General features: G+C 46.0%; 1 protein-coding gene across 1 annotated transcript in view; it reads left to right on the top strand.

Moving 5' to 3' along the window:
- The first annotated feature begins 421 nt into the window (after positions 1-421).
- The window catches only part of map3k7cl (map3k7 C-terminal like), a 35,289-nt gene continuing 29,427 nt past the window's right edge, over positions 422-6,283 (top strand). The window contains exon 1 of the mRNA XM_036968108.1: positions 422-767. The gene's annotated coding sequence lies outside the window, so the exon portion shown is untranslated. The remainder of the gene's footprint in view (positions 768-6,283) is intronic.

Genomic DNA, 6,283 nt, shown 5'->3' with positions numbered 1-6,283 from the left:
CGCTCTCTCTCTCTCTCTCTCGTGTGCTGTCTCCCTCTCTCTCGTATGCTCTCTCTCTCTCTCTCTCTCCCTCGTGTGCTGTCTTCCCCTCTGTCTCTCTCTCTCTCTCGCTCTCTCTCTCTCTCTCTCTCGTGTGCTGTCTCCCTCTCTCTCGTATGCTCTCTCTCTCTCTCTCTCTCCCTCGTGTGCTGTCTTCCCCTCTGTCTCTCTCTCCTCTCTCTCCCTCTCTCTCTCTCTCTCTCTCTTTCTCTCTCTCTCGTGTGCTGTCTCCCTCTCTGTCTCTCTCGTGTGGTCTCTCACTCTCTCTCTCTCTCTCTCTCTCTCTCTCTATCTCTCTCGTGTCTCTCTCTCTCTCTCTCTCTCTCTCGTGTGGTCTCTCTCTCTCTCTCTCTCTCTCTTGTGTCTCTCTTTCTCTCTCCAGGATCAACTGTGTGGATTTGATACGGACTGACTGACTGACAGCTCTGTCACACACAGTCAGGCCAGTGGACGATAAAAGAAACTAGGGCTCGACTCTACAGTCTTTGGGTTTAGAGAGACTGTTGAAGAGGTTGAAGGGGTCAACTGCTGGGGGGAGTGTTCTATTGGGACAGTGCTTTGTGTATCCAGCCCATCTCTAACAGGACGTGCTGGACAGCAGAGGAGTCTTCATGACACTGAACGGGGTGGGGGGGGAGGAAACCAAAACAAAAGGAATAAAAGTCCAACTCCGTGGGGAGGTCTCTCTTTATACCTCAGAATTTCCTAGGTCCGGTTCGTGCTGTCTGGTAAGTAAGGCTGTTGTTGGTTTTAGTATCACGCCGTGTGTACATGGCAGACCACCAGAGTAGGGTGGCTTGGGGTGAAACACTCCCCTCCTCTTGTAATTTTCACAGAAACCCCTTTATGTCATCAACATTTATTTCAGCACTTTCCCTGGATACCAACTAGTCTTGCTCAACTGAACTTTTGTTTTTTTTACCTTTCTGTTTTTATTGAAAAACAAACAAAAATAAACATATTCTGCCCACTCATTTCCCTTAATAATGTTTTAGACTAAAGAGTGCCAGTTTCCACATATCTAAATATTACCAAACATAGATTTTTTTCTGTCTTGGGGCATTTTGGCGGGCAGGGTAGCCCAGTGGTTAGAGTGTAGAGGTGACAGGGTAGCCTAGTGGTTAGAGCATTGGACTAGTAACCGGAAGGTTACAAGTTCAAACCCCGAGCTGACAAGGTACAAATCTGTTGTTCTGCCCCTGAACAGGCAGTTAACCCACTGTTCCTAGGCCGTCATTGAAAATAAGAATTTGTCCTTAACTGACTTGCCTAAATAAAGGTACATTTCCCCCCCAAGTTACCCTAACCAGTGATATTTGCTTTTGTTGGTGATTTATTTTGACTATTTCTGATGTAGGCCTTTATGTGTTGTGCTTATTGTGTCACCATTAGATAGGTGCACCCAGGTTCTGGGGTTTATCCTGCAGCTAGAGGGAGCTAGATGGAGCTGGGAGGGAGCTTGAGGGAGCTGTGAGGGAGCTGGGAGGTAGCTAGAGGGAGCTGGGAGGGAGTTAGAGGGAGCTAGAGGGAGCTAGAGGGAACTAGAGGGAGCTAGAGGGAGCTGGGAGGGAGCTGGGAGGGAGCTAGAGGGAGCTAGTGGGAGCTGGGAGGGAGTTAGAGGGAGCTAGAGGGAGCTAGAGGGAGCTAGGGATGGAGCAAGAGGGAGCTAGAGGGAGCTAGAGGGAGCTAGAGGGAGCTGGGAGGGAGCTGGGAGGGAGCTAGAGGGAGCTAGTGGGAGCTGGGAGGGAGTTAGAGGGAGCTAGAGGGAGCTAGAGGGAACTAGAGGGAGCTGGGAGGGAGTTAGAGGGAGCTAGAGGGAGCTAGAGGGAGCTGGGAGGGTGAAAATAGTTGGGGGATAGAACACAGGTTGCACACTAAGAAAAGAGGGTTCCTTGAGGTTTCTTTGGGGAAGGGTGGTGGTTCTATGTGGAACATTAATGACTCAACGAACCCTCTGAGCTCTTCAATGGTTCTTTACAGTTCACAAGATGGTTCTTTACAGTTCACAAGATGGTTCTTTACAGTTCACAAGATGGTTCTTTACAGTTCACAAGATGGTTCTTTACAGTTCACAAGATGGTTCTTTACAGTTCACAAGGTGGTTCTTTACAGTTCACAAGATGGTTCTTTACTGTTCACAAGATGGTTCTTTACAGTTCACAAGATGGTTCTTTACAGTTCACAAGATGGTTCTTTACAGTTCACAAGGTGGTTCTTTACAGTTCACAAGATGGTTCTTTACAGTTCACAAGATGGTTCTTTACAGTTCACAAGATGGTTCTTCTCTCTTAGTGATAATTAAAATGTAGTGGAGGTGGATCATTAGAACATGAGGGGGCGTGGTTTGTGATAATTAAAACGTAGTGGAGGCAGATCATTAGAACACGAGGGGGCGTGGTTTGTGATAATTAAAATGTAGTGGAGGCGGGTCATTAGAACACGCGGGGGCGTGGTTTGTGCTACCTTGAGTGAGAGTCATTCCAGTGGATCAATGTGTTGTGTGATGCTGTTACATATTCTATATGAATAGGGTCAGTGGTGATGTCTTGAGGAAGACTCATGTACGGCCGTGTACCAATTGAGAACGGTTGACTAAGTCAGTAGTTCCTCTCCTCGGGGACCCTCAGCTGTTCCAGACCTAGTTCACTTGATTCAACGTTTCAAATAACACTTTACTAATACATATGGAATTTTAACAGTATAACATGGCTGACCAGAATTTTAAAAACCCTGTATGGTCCTTCAAAAGGATCTGCAAAGCACATTTGTGATTGAAAAAGTTTTTTTTATAGAACCATTCTCCATAAACGTTCTATAAAGAACCATAACAAAGGGTTGTATATAGGCCCAAAAAGGGTTGTAACCATAGCAGAACACTTTTAGGTCCTGTATACAACCTTTCAGCTGCTATCAGAACCCCTTTAATCTCTACCTCTCTAACCGCAGATAGAGAGAGAGAGGTTAAAGGGGTTCTAACAGCAGATAGAGGGAGAGGTTAAAGGGGTTCTAACAGCAGATAGAGGGAGAGGTTAAAGGGGTTCTAACAGCAGATAGAGGGAGAGGTTAAAGGGGTTCTAACAGCAGATAGAGGGAGAGGTTAAAGGGGTTCTAACAGCAGATAGAGGGAGAGGTTAAAGGGGTTCTAACAGCAGATAGAGAGGTTAAAGGGGTTCTAATAGCAGATAGAGGGACAGGTTAAAGGGGTTCTAACAGCAGATAGAGAGGTTAAAGGGGTTCTAACAGCAGATAGAGAGAGAGGTTAAAGGGGTTCTAACCGCAGATAGAGGGACAGGTTAAAGGGGTTCTAACAGCAGATAGAGAGGTTAAAGGGGTTCTAACAGCAGATAGAGAGGTTAAAGGGGTTCTAACAGCAGATAGAGAGAGAGGTTAAAGGGGTTCTAACCGCAGATAGAGGGACAGGTTAAAGGGGTTCTAACAGCAGATAGAGAGGTTAAATGGGTTCTAACAGCAGATAGAGAGGTTAAAGGGGTTCTAACAGCAGATAGACAGGTTAAAGGGGTTCTAACAGCAGATAGACTGGTTAAAGGGGTTCTAACAGCAGATAGAGAGGTTAAAGGGGTTCTAACCGCAGATAGAGGGAGAGGTTAAAGGGGTTCTAACAGCAGATAGAGAGGTTAAAGGGGTTCTAACCGCAGATAGAGGGAGAGGTTAAAGGGGTTCTAACAGCAGATAGAGAGGTTAAAGGGGTTCTAACCGCAGATAGAGGGAGAGGTTAAAGGGGTTCTAACAGCAGATAGAGGGAGAGGTTAAAGGGGTTCTAACCGCAGATAGAGGGAGAGGTTAAAGGGGTTCTAACAGCAGATAGAGGGAGAGGTTAAAGGGGTTCTAACAGCAGATAGAGGGAGAGGTTAAAGGGGTTCTAACAGCAGATAGAGGGAGAGGTTAAAGGGGTTCTAACAGCAGATAGAGAGGTTAAAGGGGTTCTAACCGCAGATAGAGAGAGAGGTTAAAGGGGTTCTAACAGCAGATAGAGGGAGAGGTTAAAGGGGTTCTAACAGCAGATAGAGAGGTTAAAGGGGTTCTAACCGGAAATAGAGAGAGAGGTTAAAGGGGTTCTAACAGCAGATAGAGGGAGAGGTTAAAGGGGTTCTAACAGCAGATAGAGAGGTTAAAGGGGTTCTAACCGCAGATAGAGAGAGAGGTTAAAGGGGTTCTAACAGCATATAGAGGGAGAGGTTAAAGGGGTTCTAACAGCAGATAGAGAGGTTAAAGGGGTTCTAACAGCAGATAGAGGGAGAGGTTAAAGGGGTTCTAACAGCAGATAGAGGGAGAGGTTAAAGGGGTTCTAACAGCAGATAGAGAGGTTAAAGGGGTTCTAACAGCAGATAGAGGGAGAGGTTAAAGGGGTTCTAACAGCAGATAGAGGGAGAGGTTAAAGGGGTTCTAACAGCAGATAGAGGGAAAGGTTAAAGGGGTTCTAACAGCAGATAGAGGGAGAGGTTAAAGGGGTTCTAACAGCAGATAGAGGGAGAGGTTAAAGGGGTTCTAACAGCAGATAGAGAGGTTAAAGGGGTTCTAACAGCAGATAGAGGGAGAGGTTAAAGGGGTTCTAACAGCAGATAGAGGGAGAGGTTAAAGGGGTTCTAACAGCAGGTAGAGGGAGAGGTTAAAGGGGTTCTAACAGCAGATAGAGGGAGAGGTTAAAGGGGTTCTAACAGCAGATAGAGGGAGAGGTTAAAGGGGTTCTAACAGCAGATAGAGGGAGAGGTTAAAGGGGTTCTAACCGCAGATAGAGAGAGAGGTTAAAGGGGTTCTAACAGCAGATAGAGGGAGAGGTTAAAGGGGTTCTAACTGCAGATAGAGAGAGAGGTTAAAGGGGTTCTAACAGCAGATAGAGAGGTTAAAGGGGTTCTAACAGCAGATAGAGGGAGAGGTTAAATGGGTTCTAACAGCAGATAGAGGGAGAGGTTAAAGGGGTTCTAACAGCAGATAGAGGGAGAGGTTAAATGGGTTCTAACAGCAGATAGAGGGAGAGGTTAAAGGGGTTCTAACAGCAGATAGAGGGAGAGGTTAAAGGGGTTCTAACAGCAGATAGAGGGAGAGGTTAAAGGGGTTCTAACAGCAGATAGAGGGAGAGGTTAAATGGGTTCTAACAGCAGATAGAGAGGTTAAAGGGGTTCTAACAGCAGATAGAGAGGTTAAAGGGGTTCTAACAGCAGATAGAGAGGTTAAAGGGGTTCTAATAGCAGATAGAGAGAGAGGTTAAATGGGTTCTAACAGCAGATAGAGAGAGAGGTTAAAGGGGTTCTAACAGCAGATAGAGGGAGAGGTTAAAGGGGTTCTAACAGCAGATAGAGAGGTTAAAGGGGTTCTAATAGCAGATAGAGAGAGAGGTTAAATGGGTTCTAACAGCAGATAGAGAGAGAGGTTAAAGGGGTTCTAACAGCAGATAGAGAGGTTAAAGGGGTTCTAATAGCAGATAGAGGGACAGGTTAAAGGGGTTCTAACCGCAGATAGAGGGAGAGGTTAAAGGGGTTCTAACAGCAGATAGAGGGAGAGGTTAAAGGGGTTCTAACAGCAGATAGAGGGAGAGGTTAAAGGGGTTCTAACAGCAGATAGAGAGGTTAAAGGGGTTCTAACAGCAGATAGAGGGAGAGGTTAAAGGGGTTCTAACAGCAGATAGAGAGGTTAAAGGGGTTCTAACAGCAGATAGAGGGAGAGGTTAAAGGGGTTCTAACCGCAGATAGAGAGGTTAAAGGGGTTCTAACAGCAGATAGAGGGAGAGGTTAAAGGGGTTCTAACAGCAGATAGAGGGAGAGGTTAAAGGGGTTCTAACAGCAGATAGAGGGAGAGGTTAAAGGGGTTCTAACAGCAGATAGAGGGAGAGGTTAAAGGGGTTCTAACAGCAGATAGAGGGAGAGGTTAAAGGGGTTCTAACAGCAGATAGAGGGAGAGGTTAAAGGGGTTCTAACAGCAGATAGAGAGGTTAAAGGGGTTCTAATAGCAGATAGAGGGACAGGTTAAAGGGGTTCTAACAGCAGATAGAGAGGTTAAAGGGGTTCTAACAGCAGATAGAGAGAGAGGTTAAAGGGGTTCTAACCGCAGATAGAGGGACAGGTTAAAGGGGTTCTAACAGCAGATAGAGAGGTTAAAGGGGTTCTAACAGCATATAGAGAGGTTAAAGGGGTTCTAACAGCAGATAGAGAGAGAGGTTAAAGGGGTTCTAACCGCAGATAGAGGGACAGGTTAAAGGGGTTCTAACAGCAGATAGAGAGGTTAAATG

The sequence above is a fragment of the Oncorhynchus mykiss genome, chromosome Y (genome assembly GCF_013265735.2).
Source record: "Oncorhynchus mykiss isolate Arlee chromosome Y, USDA_OmykA_1.1, whole genome shotgun sequence".
In the NCBI taxonomy this organism is placed as follows: Eukaryota; Metazoa; Chordata; class Actinopteri; order Salmoniformes; family Salmonidae; genus Oncorhynchus; species Oncorhynchus mykiss.
Note: the sequence above shows the minus strand (reverse complement) of the source record. Positions and strands in the feature narration are given on the sequence as shown.